The sequence below is a fragment of the Pseudophryne corroboree genome, chromosome 1 (assembly GCF_028390025.1).
Source record: "Pseudophryne corroboree isolate aPseCor3 chromosome 1, aPseCor3.hap2, whole genome shotgun sequence".
Classification (NCBI taxonomy): Eukaryota; Metazoa; Chordata; class Amphibia; order Anura; family Myobatrachidae; genus Pseudophryne; species Pseudophryne corroboree.
Genome location: NC_086444.1, coordinates 110,932,131 through 110,949,138, shown reverse-complemented (window position 1 = coordinate 110,949,138; position 17,008 = coordinate 110,932,131). Strand labels below are relative to the sequence as shown.

General features: G+C 46.2%; 1 pseudogene; it reads left to right on the top strand.

Moving 5' to 3' along the window:
- The first annotated feature begins 16,564 nt into the window (after positions 1-16,564).
- Positions 16,565-16,683, top strand: LOC134935980 (5S ribosomal RNA; annotated as a pseudogene).
- The last annotated feature ends 325 nt before the right edge of the window (positions 16,684-17,008 follow it).

Here is a 17,008-nt window from a genome sequence, read left to right as displayed (position 1 = left end):
TCCTGTACAGCGAATCTCAGGTATTCCTGATGGGGGGCATATATGGGGACATGAAGATACGCATCCTTTATGTCCAGAGACACCATAAACTCCCCCTCCTCCATGTTGGCTATTATCGCTCTGAGAGATTCCATTTTGAATTTGAATCTTTTTATGTACAGGTTTAGGGATTTCAGATTTAAAATAGGTCTGACCGAACCGTCCGGTTTCGGGACAACAAATAGGGTTGAGTAGTAACCTCTTCCCTGCTGGTGCAGGGGAACCTTGATTATCACTTGCTGTATACACAGCGTTTGAATTGCAGCTAACACTATATCCCTTTCCGATGTGGAAGCTGGTAGGGCCGATTTGAAAAATCGGTGCGGGGGCACCTCCTCGAATTCCAATTTGTAACCCTGGGAAACTATTTCCAACACCCAGGGGTTCAAGTCTGAACTGACCCAGGCCTGACTGAAAAGTCGAAGACGTGCCCCCACCAGTGCGGACTTCCTCAGGGGAGCCCCAGCGTCATGCTGTGGGTTTTGGAACAGCCGGGGAGGACTTTTGTTCCTGTGCACATGCCGAAGCAGGTGCTCTCTTGCCTCTGCCCTTACCTCTGGCAAGGAAAAAGGATCCCCGACCTCTTTTGGACTTGTGCGACCGAAAGGACTGCATCTGATAGGGTGTTACTTTCTTTTGCTGTTGGGGAATATATGGTAAAAAATTTGATTTACCTGCTGTAGCTGTGGAAACCAGGTCCGTCAGCCCATCCCCAAACAATACATCACCCTTATAGGGTGGAATCCGCATCACCCGTCCATTGGCGAGTCCATAAGGATCTTCTCGCTGAGACAGACATGGCATTGGCCCTAGAAGCTAGCAATCCAATGTCCCTTTGAGCATCCCTCATAAATAAGACTGCGTCTTTAATATGGGCTAGAGTTAGGAATATAGAATCCTTATCCATATTATCAAATTGATCTGTCAGCTCATCTGTCCAAGCGGCAATTGCGCTACACACCCATGCCGACGCACTTGTCGGTCTTAGCACAGCACCCGTATGAGAATAAATACACTTTAAGGTAGTTTCTTGCCTGCGATCTGCAGGGTCCTTAAGGGCCGCTGTGTCAGGAGACGGTAGCGCCACTTTCTTGGACAAGAGCGTCAGGGCCTTGTCCACAGTGGGGGGTGATTCCCAAATCTCCCTGTCCTGCTTAGGGAAGGGGTATGCCATATATATTCTTTTGGGGATCTGCGGTCTTTTATCCGGAGTCTCCCAAGCTTTTCCAAAGAATTCATTTAATTCATGAGATGTGGGAAAGTTAATAATCTGTTTCTTTTCCTTAAACATGTGTACCCTTGTGTCGGGGACCGAGGGTTCATCCACAATATGCAACACATCCCTTATTGCCACAATCATACACTGAATGGTTTTAGTCACCCTAGGGTGCAATTTTACTTCGTCATAGTCGACACTGGAATCAGAATCCATGTCGGTAGTAGTGTCTTGTGTTAAGGGACGCTTTTGAGACCCCGACGGGCCCTGTGAGTTGGTCCAATCCGAGGATTGACCCCCTGATGTCCCCCCTAATCCAGCCTTATCAAGCCTTTTATGTAAAGATGTCACACTTGCATTCAACATATGCCACAAGTCCATCCAATCTGGAGTCGGCACAACCGACGGGGACACACCACTCATTTGCTCCACCTCCTCCTTGGAGAAGCCTTCCGCCTCAGACATGTCGACACACACGTACCGACACCCCACACACACAGGGATTAACCTATAAGGGGAGAAAACCCCAACCAGGCCCTAAGGAGAGACAGAGAGAGAGAGTATGCCAGCACACACCAGCGCTTAAAAACACTGGAAAAATATGTCCAGATAGCGCTTTTCTATATATAATATGCCAATTTCCACTCACTGCGTCGCTAATGTGCCCCCCTCCCCTTTTTTCCAGCATGTGAAGTTCAGCAGGGGAGAGACCAGGGAGCCAGCGTTTTCCTCATGCAGCTTCTGTGGAGAAAATGGCGCTGGTTAGTGCTGAGGATCAAGCCCCGCCCACCCGACGGCGGGCTTCGGTCCCAGTGATTATTCAATAAAAATGGCGGGGGAACATAGATTTACTGCCTCCGCAGCCTAATCAAACTGTATTTGCCCAAATGTGAGGTTTATTGCTGCCCAGGGCGCCCCCGCCTGCGCCCTGCACCCTTCAGTGCTGCTCTGTGTGTGTGTGACTGGGAGCAATGGCGCGCAGCTTACCGCTGCACGCCTTACCTCTTGAAGATCTGATGTCTTCTGCCGCCTAAGATGTCTTCTGCCTTCTCTATCCGGCTTCTATCTTCGGCATTTGTGAGGACGGCGGCGCGGCTCCGCGACGAACCCCAGGTGAGGCCTGTATTCCGACTCCCTCTGGAGCTAATGGTGTCCAGTAGCCTTAGAAGCAGTAAAAACACAAACGAGATTCCTGCGCGCTGATCGAGGGTACAAGGCTCTTAAATGTCAGTAAAATGAATAACCCTTCCGGGTATTAACGTTTAAAATAAATCTGGTGAACAAAAAGTCTCAATAAAGTCAATTGTCCAAAAATACTATGGTTAGTCTTTGTGTTGATCTCCCTTAATAATAGAAGATCAGACCAAAAATTAGAAACAATATCCCAATAAATTGATTTTTCCAACAAGGTCAGACGTAAAGTCTCTTATCTGGTCTCGTTCTTGGTCCTCCAATCACTTAAAAACTTGAACGTGATAAAACTTGAATTCAGTCAGCCCCACCGTTTTTCAATTCTTTGTCTCTGTCCTCAAACAATGGTACATGAAAGACAAATGACGGGGGATCATAGTGCAGACTTATAAAAAGTTTATTTGAACACGTATACAATTAAAAAGACTTAGCATGCGTACCCTCAGTGACCTTCGGTGGAAGGCACAATTTTAGGCGTATAGGGGTAATAAAGAAGCTTCCCCTATTAAGCTTTACCTTCACCGAGTCCTGGGCCGCAGGAAACACCAACGCGTTTCAACCGGTATGGTCTTTATCAAGGTCCTTGAAGGACTTCATCTGACTGCTGCATTCTCCTGACACTCTGTGAGCCGTATATATCGAGTGGACCGTAGCCGCAATTAAAACGGACTTTTCACCAGCGGCTGGGGAATCTGCTGCTCCAATCTTTCTGCACTGCTGCACATTCAAATTGGTACAGTACCCTTCAACGGAGAAAACAACCGTGTTCGTCTGGATGGTTCACTGGTGACGTGACCAGCTGTACTTTCACTGCACAGAGCCGCTGCAAACCCGGCTCAGTACAGCGCCTTTGACGGAGAGGCTTTCACATCAGGTGATATACTACAAGTGAATTTGACCATCACTGTCTATTTGCCACTTAATAATACAGCACGGTTGTCCGCAATTTCAATACTGGGATACTCTTTGCCAATGAGGTTCTTTTGTGTACAAGGAGAAGAGAGTGTACACTTTAACAGTGATTTATAACAGAGGCACTTTTCATCAGTCTCCTTCTTACAAATATTTCAGCTCGTGGACGCACGGCTGATTTTCATGAAGCACCAATGCAGCCCTTAATTAGGGTTTATTAAAGGTTTTCTTATTCATATTGGTTCAGGAGATATGGCAGTCTTGTATACATATACATTATTAATTGTTCATTATTTTTAGGCTAGTTCATGCACTGTATTTTTATGTGGTTGATATAACAATATTTTAATAAAAAATACATATTGGATTCATCCAGCGCTCCCATTCTTTCTTTTTTCATATCCATTTTGATCTATTGTTGGGGCAGCCCGCCCACAACTGGTGAGCAGCCGTCTGAATCCAACCAGATATAGTGTGTGTACTGTAGAGCGCCAATCTTTTGTATATATTGTGGGGAGGATTGGGGAGCAGCTGTTAGGAGGAGTACAGTGCAGAGTTTTGCTAATAGTGACAACCAGTTTTTTATCCGTTCTCTGCCTGAAAAAAACGCTCCATACCATATCTGTGCTCAGTGTGTTGCATGATATATCTGTGCTGAGTGCTCACACTGCTTAATTGTGGGGAATAGGGAGCAGCAATAGCAGGAGTACAGTGCACAGTTTTGCTGACAGTGACCACCAGTATACGTTTGTCTGCCTGAAAAACACTCCTGTGGTGGCTTTTTTTTTATACTATAAACGCAGTCTGCTGACAGTGTCCGCCAGGTCCATTATACTGTATATAGCAGTACGGTAGGCCACTGCTGTACCTACCTCTGTGTCGTCACTCGTCGTCCATAAGTATACTATCCATCCATCTACATTGTATACCTGTGGTGTCTTTTTTTTTATACTATAAACGCAGTCTGCTGACAGTGTCCACCAGGTCCATTATACTGTATATAGCAGTACGGTAGGCCACTGCTGTACCTACCTCTGTGTCGTCACTCGTTGACCATAAGTATACTATCCATCCATCTACATTGTATACCTGTGGTGTCTTTTTTTTTTATACTATAAACGCAGTCTGCTGACAGTGTCCACCAGGTCCATTATACTGTATATAGCAGTACGGTAGGCCACTGCTGTACCTACCTCTGTGTCGTCACTCATCGTCCATAAGTATACTATCCGTCCATCTACATTGTATACCTGTGGTGTCTTTTTTTTATACTATAAACGCAGTCTGCTGACAGTGTCCACCAGGTCCATTATACTGTATATAGCAGTACGGTAGGCCACTGCTGTACCTACCTCTGTGTTGTCACTCGTCGTCCATAAGTATACTATCCATCCATCTACATTGTATACCTGTGGTGTCTTTTATTTTATACTATAAACGCAGTCTGCTGACAGTGTCCACCAGGTCCATTATACTGTATATAGCAGTACGGTAGGCCACTGCTGTACCTATCTCTGTGTCGTCACTCGTCGTCCATAAGTATACTATCCATCCATCTACATTGTATACCTGTGGTGTCTTTTTTTTTATACTATAAACGCAGTCTGCTGACAGTGTCCACCAGGTCCATTATACTGTATATAGCAGTACGGTAGGCCACTGCTGTACCTACCTCTGTGTCATCACTCGTCGTCCATAAGTATACTATCCATCCATCTACATTGTATACCTGTGGTGTCTTTTTTTTAATACTATAAACGCAATCTGCTGAGAGTGTCCACCAAGTCCATTATACTGTTTATAGCAGTACGGTAGGCTACTGCTGTACCTACCTCTGTGTCGTCACTCGTCGTCCATAAGTATACTATCCATCCATCTACATTGTATAGCTGTGGTGTCTTTTTTTTTTATACTATAAACGCAGTCTGCTGACAGTGTCCACCAGGTCTATTATACTGTATATAGCAGTACGGTAGGCCACTGCTGTACCTACCTCTGTGTCGTCACTCATCGTCCATAAGTATACTATCCATCCATCTACATTGTATACCTGTGGTGTCTTTTTTTTTATACTATAAACGCAGTCTGCTGACAGTGTCCACCAGGTCCATTATACTGTATATAGCAGTACGGTAGGCCACTGCTGTACCTACCTCTGTGTCGTCACTCGTCATACATAAAGTATACTATCCATCCATCTACATTGTATACCTGTGGTGCCTTTTAGTTGTGCGCATTCAAATATGGAGAACAAAAATGTGGAGGTAAAAAAAATAGGGAAAGATCAAGATCCACTTCCACCTCGTGCTGAAGCTGCTGCCACTAGTCATGGCCGAGACGATGAAATGCCATCAACGTCGTCTGCCAAGGCCGATGCCCAATGTCATAGTACAGAGCATGTAAAATCCAAAACACAAAAGATCAGTAAAATGACCCAAAAATCAAAATTAAAAGCGTCTGAGGAGAAGCGTAAACTTGCCAATATGCCATTTACGACACGGAGTGGCAAGGAACGGCTGAGGCCCTGGCCTATGTTCATCGCTAGTGGTTCAGCTTCACATGAGAATGGAAGCACTCATCCTCTTGCTAGAAAAAAGAAAAGACTTAAGCTGGCAAAAGCACAGCAAAGAACTGTGCGTTCTTTGAAATCACAAATCCCCAAGGAGAGTCCAATTGTGTCGGTTGCGATGCCTGACCTTCCCAACACTGGACGGGAAGAGCTTGCGCCTTCCACCATTTGCACGCCCCCTGCAAGTGCTGGAAGGAGCACCCGCAGTCCAGTTCCTGATAGTCAAATTGAAGATGTCAGTGTAGAAGTACACCAGGATGAGGATATGGGTGTTGCTGGCGCTGGGGAGGAAATTGACAAGGAGGATTCTGATGGTGAGGTGGTTTGTTTAAGTCAGGCACCCGGGGAGACACCTGTTGTCCGTGGGAGGAATATGGCCATTGACATGCCTGGTCAAAATACAAAAAAAATCTGCTCTTCGGTGTGGAATTATTTCAACAGAAATGCGGACAACAGGTGTCAAGCCGTGTGTTGCCTTTGTCAAGCTGTAATAAGTAGGGGTAAGGAAGTTAACCACCTCGGAACATCCTCCCTTATACGTCACCTGCAGCGCATTCATCATAAGTCAGTGACAAGTTCAAAAACTTTGGGCGACAGCGGAAGCAGTCCACTGACCAGTAAATCCCTTCCTCTTGTAACCAAGCTCCCGCAAACCACACCACCAACTCCCTCAGTGTCAATTTCCTCCTTACCCAGGAAAGCCAATAGTCCTGCAGGCCATGTCACTGGCAAGTCTGATGAGTCCTCTCCTGCCTGGGATTCCTCCGATGCATCATTGAGTGTAACGCCTACTGCTGCTGGCGCTGCTGTTGTTGCTGCTGGGAGTCGTTCGTCATCCCAGAGGGGAAGTCGGAAGACCACTTGTACTACTTCCAGTAAGCAATTGACTGTCCAACAGTCCTTTGCGAGGAAGATGAAATATCACAGCAGTCATCCTGCTGCAAAGCGGATAACTGAGGCCTTGGCAGCCTGGGCGGTGAGAAACGTGGTTCCGGTATCCATCGTTACTTCAGAGCCAACTATAGACTTGATTGAGGTACTGTGTCCCCGGTACCAAATACCATCTAGGTTCCATTTCTCTAGGCAGGCGATACCGAAAATGTACACAGACCTCAGAAAAAGAGTCACCAGTGTCCTAAAAAATGCAGTTGTACCCAATGTCCACTTAACCACGGACATGTGGACAAGTGGAGCAGGGCAGACTCAGGACTATATGACTGTGACAGCCCACTGGGTATATGTATTGCCTCCCGCTGCAAGAACAGCAGCGGCGGCACCAGTAGCAGCATCTCGCAAACGCCAACTCGTTCCTAGGCAGGCTACGCTTTGTATCACCGCTCCCCAGAATACACACACAGCTGAAAACCTCTTACGGCAACTGAGGAAGATCATCGCAGAATGGCTTACCCCAATTGGACTCTCCTGGGGATTTGTGACATCGGACAACGCCAGCAATATTGTGCGTGCATTACATCTGGGCAAATTCCTGCACGTCCCATGTTTTGCACATACCTTGAATTTGGTGGTGCAGAATTATTTAAAAAAACGACAGGGGCGTGCAAGAGATGCTGTCGGTGGCCCGAAGAATTGCGGACCACTTTCGGCGTTCAGGCACCGCGTACAGAAGACTGGAGCACCACCAAACAAACCTGAACCTGCCCTGCCATCATCTGAAGCAGGAGGTGGTAACAAGGTGGAATTCAACCCTCTATATGCTTCAGAGGATGGAGGAGCAGCAAAAGGCCATTCAAGCCTATACATCTGGCCACGATATAGGCAAAGGAGGTGGAATGCACCTGTCTCAAGCGCAGTGGAGAATGATTTCAACGTTGTGCAAGGTTCTGCAACCCTTTGAACTTGCCACACGTGAAGTCAGTTCAGACACTGCCAGCCTGAGTCAGGTCATTCCCCTCATCAGGCTTTTGCAGAAGAAGCTGGAGACATTGAAGGAGGAGCTAAAACAGAGCGATTCCGCTAGGCATGTGGGACTTGTGGATGGAGCCCTTCATTCGCTTAACCAGGATTCACGGGTGGTCAATCTGTTGAAATCAGAGCACTACATTTTGGCCACCGTGCTCGATCCTAGATTTAAAACCTACGTTGTATCTCTCTTTCCGGCAGACACAAGTCTGCAGGGGTTTAAAGACCTGCTGGTGAGAAAATTGTCAAGTCAAGTGGAACGTGACCCGTCAACAGCTCCTCCTTCACATTCTCCCGCAACTGGGGGTGCGAGGAAAAGGCTAAGAATTCCGAGCCCACCCGCTGGCGGTGATGCAGGGCAGTCTGGAGCGAGTGCTGACATCTGGTCCGGACTGAAGGACCTGCCAACGATTACTGACATGTCGTCTACTGTCACTGCATATGATTCTCTCACCATTGAAAGAATGGTGGAGGATTATATGAGTGACCGCATCCATGTAGGCACGTCAGACAGTCCGTACGTATACTGGCAGGAAAAAGAGGCAATTTGGAGGCCCTTGCAGAAACTGGCTTTATTCTACCTAAGTTGCCCTCCCTCCAGTGTGTACTCCGAAAGAGTGTTTAGTGCCGCCGCTCACCTTGTCAGCAATCGGCGTACGAGGTTACTTCCAGAAAATGTGGAAAAGATGATGTTCATTAAAATGAATTATAATCAATTCCTCCGTGGAGACATTCACCAGCAGCAATTGCCTCCAGAAAGTGCACGGGGACCTGAGATGGTGGATTTCAGTGGGGATGAATTAATAATCTGTGAGGAGGGGGATGTACACAGTGAAAGGGGTGATGAATCGGACGATGATGATGAGGTGGACATCTTGCCTCTGTAGAGCCAGTTTGTGCAAGGAGAGATTGATTGCTTCTTTTTTGGTGGGGGCCCAAACCAACCAGTCATTTCAGTCACAGTCATGTGGCAGACCCTGTCGCTGAAATGATGGGTTCGTTAAAGTGTGCATGTCCTGTTTATAGTATACAACATAAGGGTGGGTGGGAGGGCCCAAGGACAATTCCATCTTGCACCTCTTTTTTCTTTCATTTTTCTTTGCATCATGTGCTGTTTGGGGACAATTTTTTTGAAGTGCCATCCTGTCTGACACTGCAGTGCCACTCCTAGATGGGCCAGGTGTTTGTGTCGGCCACTTGGGTCGCTTATCTTAGTCACACAGCTACCTCATTGCGCCTCTTTTTTTCTTTGCGTCATGTGCTGTTTGGGGAGTATTTTTTTGAAGGGCCATCCTGCGTGACACTGCAGTGCCACTCCTAGATGGGCCAGGTGTTTGTGTCGGCCACTAGGGTCGCTTAGCTTAGTCACACAGCTACCTCATTGCGCCTCTTTTTTTCTTTGCATCATGTGCTGTTTGTAGAGTATTTTTTTGAAGGGCCATCCTGCGTGACACTGCAGTGCCACTCCTAGATGGGCCAGGTGTTTGTGTCGGCCACTTGGGTCGCTTATCTTAGTCACACAGCTACCTCATTGCGCCTCTTTTTTTCTTTGCGTCATGTGCTGTTTGGGGAGTATTTTTTTGAAGGGCCATACTGCGTGACACTGCAGTGCCACTCCTAGATGGGCCAGGTGTTTGTGTCGGCCACTAGGGTCGCTTAGCTTAGTCACACAGCTACCTCATTGCGCCTCTTTTTTTCTTTGCATCATGTGCTGTTTGGGGAGTATTTTTTGAAGGGCCATCCTGCGTGACACTGCAGTGCCACTCCTAGATGGGCCAGGTGTTTGTGTCGGCCACTTGGGTCGCTTATCTTAGTCACACAGCTACCTCATTGCGCCTCTTTTTTTCTTTGCATCATGTGCTGTTTGGGGACTATTTTTTTGAAGGGCCATCCTGTCTGACACTGCAGTGCCACTCCTAGATGGGCCAGGTGTTTGCAGGGCCGGTGCAAGGTTTCAAGGCGCCCTAGGCAAAGGTTCACAATGCTGCCCTCCGTTCCCCCCAACATCCTCCACCCTGCCCCTCATACCATATATACATCCACTCCAGCCCCCTAGTAGTACACAAGTCCCAAGTCAGATTGTAGGTAGGAAAAGATGCACATGCCAGCTCCCAGGCACCTGACAGCTCAAAAAGCTGATAGTATAAATAACTTTCTCATGCGAGGGAAACAGACGTGGCAGCTGTGACCAACACAGGGGCAGAGGTACATAAAGGAACCTTAGACCCAATCACTAATAATACTGTATTATGGATTCAATTAGGATTACCACTGTTGCATTTAAAGATTCCCGGAGGGGGCGATTGCCCAAAATCACAGTATAGTTACAGTCATTACTTTTCTCAAATTTCAGGCCCTCACATGCACATTTAAATGCCATTAGACGCCAATGCTTGTCCCATTTATGTAATCAGCCTAATTAATGTAATCAGACTGCTCTACTATTCATGCCATCAGACCCATCCACATGCCACATATATATCATCACACTCCAAATGCCCCTGGTGTTACCATAGCCCTCTGGGTGTAGTATGGTATGCCGGCGGCCGGGCTCACGGCGACCAGTATTCCGGCGCCGGGAGCCTGACCGCCGGCATACCGACAGCGCCGGCATACCGACAGCGTGGCGAGCGCAAATGAGCCCCACCACGCTATTTATTCTCCCTCCAGGGGGTCGTGGACCCCCAAGAGGGAGAAAAAGTGTCGGTATGCCGGCTGACGGGATTCCGGCACCGGTATACTGTGCGCCGGCAAACTGAAGACCACCCTAGCCCTCCACATGCTCCTTATGTGTACAGCTCTCCATATGTCTCCTAGGGGGTCTATGTACTAAGACTTGGTGTCATCACAGCCCTCCATATGCACCTTATGTGTTACTGTACTATTCCACATATCCTTCAATCACCTAATAATCAATATATGGCCATGAACATTTTGCTGCTGAGGCCAATTCATACTTTCCTCCTCCAGCAAGGCCGACCTTTACTGGAGCACACTGACTAGTCTGTGACATCCGCATAATGGGGGTCATTTCCGAGTTGATCGCTAGTTGCCGTTGTTCGCAGCGCATCGATCAGGCTAAAAATCGGCATTTCTGCGCATGCGTATGCACCGCAATGCATACGCGCGACGTACGGGTACAAAGTCCTTTGTGGTTTTGCACAGGTTCTAGCAATGCTTTCAGTCGCACGGCACAACGCAGGAAGATTGACAGGAAGGGGGCTTTTCTGGGTGTCAACTGACCGTCTTCTGGGAGTGTTTGGAAAAACGCAGGCATGGCTGGGCGAATCAACGCACATGAAGAGTAACTACTGGGCTGGTCTTGTTTTGCACAAAATGTTTTTGCAGGCGCTCTGCTACACATGCGTTCGCACTCCTGCAAAGCGAAAATACACTCCCCAGAGGGCGGCGACAATGCGTTTGCACGGCTGCTAAAAGCAGCTAGTGAGTGATCAACTCGGAATGACCCCCATTGTTCAGAGGAGTTCCCATGAGTGCTCTTCCTTTCCCCTGGCGAAAATCTTGCTTCTGCAACAAGCAACATTAAGCCACAATGATCCAGAAGAAGTAGGTGCAGATAGTAGATATTTATATATATATATATATACTGTATGTATATATATATATATATATATATATATATATATATACATATATATATATATATATATATATATAAATATCTATGTATAATGTTACAAAGAACCAAACGCAGTACTCAAGAGGATTTGCAATAATAACGTGTATTTTTAAAACATTACAATGCAGCGTTCCCACATGATACAGCTTAGCTGTATAGTTGAGTCTGATATTTTAGGAGGGCTGAGAGTCCTTTTATCAATTCCGCTTACATCTGCACAGGCTCGGTGACAGGAGGGGGACAAACGGTACAACTATCCTGGGTCCCTCTGTTCAAAGGGGCCCCGAGGTTGTACCCCCTTTACACTGACCTCTGCATGCTGCTGACTTCCTCCCTGGCAACCACCACCACTGCACATCAGTGGGTCACATGGGCGGACATGTAACCCATCCCAGCCTCCCCCACCCCCACACCTAGGTCCCCAGCACACTTTGGGTATGCGTTACGCTGCTTGGGATCCCTGGGGTCAGCATACCGACCACTGGATCCCGACGGTGCAATGCCGGCGGGTGAGGGCGAACGCAACAAGCTTCTTACAGGCTCGCTGTGTTCGCCATGCTGCGGGCTCGGTGGCTATGGGTGTCGTGGTGGGAATACTCCCTGCTAGTCAGCATGCCGACTGTTGGGATTTAGAGGGGGGCGGCTTGTAGCCGTCGGTAATGTGATCAGCGGTCTCCTGACCGCTAGTCACATAACTACATCCCCCGAGCAACTCAGGACAGTTCCTCCTATAACACACCACCCAGCTAAACAGACAGGCTTCATCTATGGCCACATGAACTGCTAAACAGGATCATCATCATCCTCCAGTCTCTCTGCTCGTTGGTGGGTGCTACGCGCTCCCTCTGCAATACATTTGGCACCAAGGGAAGCAGTCATGCACCCCTTCTGCTAGACACCCTCTATCCCTTCCTTCCTGCTAGCACTGACACCCATTATACATGATATTACATTTCCATTTTAAGATATATAGCAACATCTTTCCTAGGTTCAAGTTCAGGAAGGGGGGTGGGGCAGGAATGTAGAGTAGTATACTGTAGATTCAGGGACCACATGTGTTCCATTCCAGATCCCCATCTGATGAGCCTCCAGCAGTAGCAGAGGGGAGAGAGAGGTTTGCACGCAGGAATGAGTTAGCCAAACTCAGGAAATTAAACTAATTAATTATAGATGCTGCACTTTTGGGTGTCTGTTTATATGGAAACACAGCACATGATTAGGCTACTTACCACCAGACAGAACACAGCCTCTCACTGTAGTCTCAGTGTGCAGCTGATCACAGCACGAGCCAGCTCCTCGTCTCTCATCTAGGGGGCGGAGCTACAATGCTTGGCTGGGAGAGTGAGAAGAAGGCAACAGCAGGGGATGGGAGCTAACGGGCTGGCTGTGTACAGTAACAGCACAGCACATGTGGCTAGTCCAGAGAGCAGTGGAAAGCAGACAAGGTAAGGCTTACAGCTGCTGCAACCATCATCATATGAAGTATCTGTCAGTCTCCTTCAGAATCATACTTCACTTCCTGTGGTGTGCGGCCAGGTCAGGGGCGCCCTCTGGTGGCCAGCGCTCTAGGCAGCTGCCTAAAGCTGCCTAATGGAAGCGCCGGCCCTGGGTGTTTGTGTCGGCCACTTGGGTTGCTGAGCTTAGTCACACAGCTACCTCATTGCGCCTCTTTTTTTCTTTGCATCATGTGCTGTTTGGGGACTATTTTTTTGAAGTGCCATCCTGTCTGACACTGCAGTGCCACTCCTAGATGGGCCAGGTGTTTGTGTCGGCCACTTGGGTCGATGAGCTTAGTCACACAGCTACCTCATTGCGCCTATTTTTTTCTTTGCATCATGTGCTGTTTGGGGACTATTTTTTTGAAGGGCCATCCTGTCTGACACTGCAGTGCCACTCCTAGATGGGCCAGGTGTTTGTGTCGGCCACTTGGGTCGCTTAGCTTAGCCATCCAGCGACCTCAGTGCAAATTTTAGGACTAAAAATAATATTGGCCCTCATTCCGAGTTGTTCGCTCGGTATTTTTCTTCGCATCGCAGTGAAAATCCGCTTAGTACGCATGCGCAATGTTCGCACTGCGACTGCGCCAAGTAACTTTACTATGAAGAAAGTATTTTTACTCACGGCTTTTTCTTCGCTCCGGCGAACGTAATGTGATTGACAGGAAATGGGTGTTACTGGGCGGAAACACGGCGTTTCAGGGGCGTGTGGCTGAAAACGCTACCGTTTCCGGAAAAAACGCAGGAGTGGCCGGGGAAACGGTGGGAGTGCCTGGGCGAACGCTGGGTGTGTTTGTGACGTCAACCAGGAACGACAAGCACTGAAATGATCGCACAGGCAGAGTAAGTCTGGAGCTACTCAGAAACTGCTAAGTAGTTAGTAATCGCATTATTGCGAATACATCGGTCGCAATTTTATGAAGCTAAGATTCACTCCCAGTAGGCGGCGGCTTAGCGTGTGTAACTCTGCTAAAATCGCCTTGCGACCGATCAACTCGGAATGAGGGCCATTGTGAGGTGTTCAGAATAGACTGAAAATGAGTGGAAATTATGGTTATTGAGGTTAATAACACTTTGGGATCAAAATGACCCCCAAATTCTATGATTTAAGCTGTTTTTGAGGGTTTTTTGAAAAAAACACCCGAATCCAAAACACACCCGAATCCGACAAAAAAATTTCGGTGAGGTTTTGCCAAAACGCGTCCGAATCCAAAACACGGCCGCGGAACCGAACACAAAACCAAAACACAAAACCCGAAAAATTTCCGGTGCACATCACTAATTATATCAAACATTACAGTTGGGGAGACCTTGGGAAATAGTGATCACTATATGATCACATTCAGCATCAGTTTCAAGAAACATAGCTATAAGGAATCAACAAAAACATTCAACTTTAGAAAAGCTAACTTCAATATTCTGAGACAGGCACTAAACGACATTGATTGGGAAGTTTTGTTTCATGGTAAATACACATCGGAAATGTGGGATGCTTTAAAAGGGTTGCTTGATAGCAATATTCACAAATTCATACCCTTGGGCAGTAAACGCAGGAGAAATAGACTCAAATCAATGTGGCCTAATAAGGATGTCAAAGAAGCAATGGCTAAAAAGAGGTGTTCTTTGAAAGCATTTAAAACTAATGGAGGGGAGGAGTCATTCCAGTATTACAAAGAATGCAATAAAAGATGCAAAAAAGTAATAAGGGCAGCTACAATTGTAAACGATAAACAAATTGCTATAGAGAGTAAAGCCAATCCCAAAGAGTTTTCTAAATACATAAACATTAAAGGGTTAAAAAAATTAGAACATAGGCCCATTAAAAGATGAACTGTGAGCCTTGGAAACGATGACAAAATAAAAGCGGATATACTGAACAGCTTTTTTTCACCATGGAGGATCAGACGGTGTTAGTAGTGCATAACGACAGTGAAGGTAATGATTCTTGGCTAGATGCTTGTTTAAGTGAGGAAATAGTCCTGGAGAGACTAAGCAACATAAAGATTAATAAATCACCGGACCAAATGGTTTTCATCCGAGGGTTATTATGGAGCTTAAGGCACAGCTTGCAAGACCCTAATACTTGGTTTTCTATAGTTTCTTTAAATCGGGTATGGTACCGATGGATTGGCGTATAGCTGAGGTAGTGCCATTATTTAAAAAGGGTTCTAAAAATCATCCTGGGAACTATAGACCAGTTAGTTTAACCTCTATAGTGGGTAAAATATTGGAAGGAATTTTGAGGGATAGCATAAAGGATTATCTGCGGAATACTAAGTTTATTAGCAGGAGTTAGCATGGGTTTGTGAGGTACAGATCATGTCAAACTAACCACACTACCCGTGAACAAGCTAACTGTGAAACGTACGTTGGGGGTAATGGACGTGGTCACGGTGAGCGCGCTCACGTGACCAGCAGACCGGCAGGAGAGGAGACCAGGCGAGCCGCAGAGACACACAGCTCGTATAGCCGAGCTGTTAGAGGCATTCAGCAAGCAGGACACAGACGCCAGGCGGCTATAAGTATAATTTTTTTATATCCTGCATATTTCCCGTCTCCCGCTCTCCAGCCACGCACAGATGTAATTTAACAGCATGTGCATTGGTCTCTTTTTTCGGCAAATTTATGCCACTTATTTAAGGCATTATTCATTGTATATGATACGCTTTTCTGCTTTCTAAGTGCCATCAACACATAGCACAATTCTTTGACACTTTTTGTGTCATTTGGTGGCTGACACATTATAATTAGTAACAATTTGTTATTCTCTACAGCTGTAGCAATTACAGTACAGGTGTCGTCACTCCCTCATCCCTGTATAGATAGCACTGTTTCTTTATACAGGTCTCAAATACAGGCATAGAATCAAGGCATACACACTTGCTATTTTAGCACAAATGATATTTGGCATGTCACAATTCTGATTTTCTTATTGTGGAAACACAGTGTATACATGACCATTTGTTTCCTTACTGAAAGTACAACAGCTCGACAAGATTGTGATAAAGACAGCATGTGGTATTTCAGGCTCTAATGATTTAGTTAGCCTTAATGTGGATAACAGAGATTTTGTCTCTGGAAAATATATTTCCTATCTATCTATCCACTTCTGCTAATCTGTCTGTTCAGCTGACAAATATGTTTCCTAGTGCATTTCCATTTCCAGCCCTATACTTTCTGTGAAGGTGGAGGGGGAGGATGGTGGATTTATCTTGATCATTATAGTTTCAGCTTTAATCACATTACATATTTGAAACATAATCGTGATTCAATTTGCATTAATCTTGTTGGCATGTCATCAGTATAACAAGGGTCCATTCTTGCCCTATCACACGTGAAAAATGTTGAATGATGTTGCACAGCACAAAAAAAGCAACATACAAGACGGCTCCATTTGGCAAAACCGACTGACCATATGATTTAAACCTCCGTATACCTACACATTGGGAATACAATTTGGTGCAATGATGGTCAAACACATATCTCTATTTTTAGAGATCATTTGCCCATCCCAATAACCAGGTTTATGGTACACTCAACAGCCGCATACCAGCTGCAGGTTCTTGCCTCATCAAACCTGAATCTACTACCATACCACACCGTACATGCCCAATCTCGTCCGATCTTGGAAGCAATACGGTGTTGGGCCTGGTCAGTACTTAGGTGGTTGACCACTAAGGAATACCTGGTGTTGTAGGTTTTTTCTTGACGGCAATACTCTGGCTATTGCACTAACCCTTAAAAATTAATACCTGGCGGGCAATTTTTGGTTTTGTCATAATCTAACGCTTTTGCCTTATATATATGTTTTCACCTATATATTCACAGTCGTAATTCCAAACCAATGTTTCACTTTGTCTAGTCATATTTTTAAACAGCAATCTTGTGTGTACTTTTATTTTATTTAAAAATAATTAAAGGTTACGTTTTAATATCTACCTCATTATGCATAATCTCAATTACAATTGTTTCCAAGAGTGAGTGCTCCCAACAAGGGTCACTTTTTCTTTCTCTCCTCTCTTTAT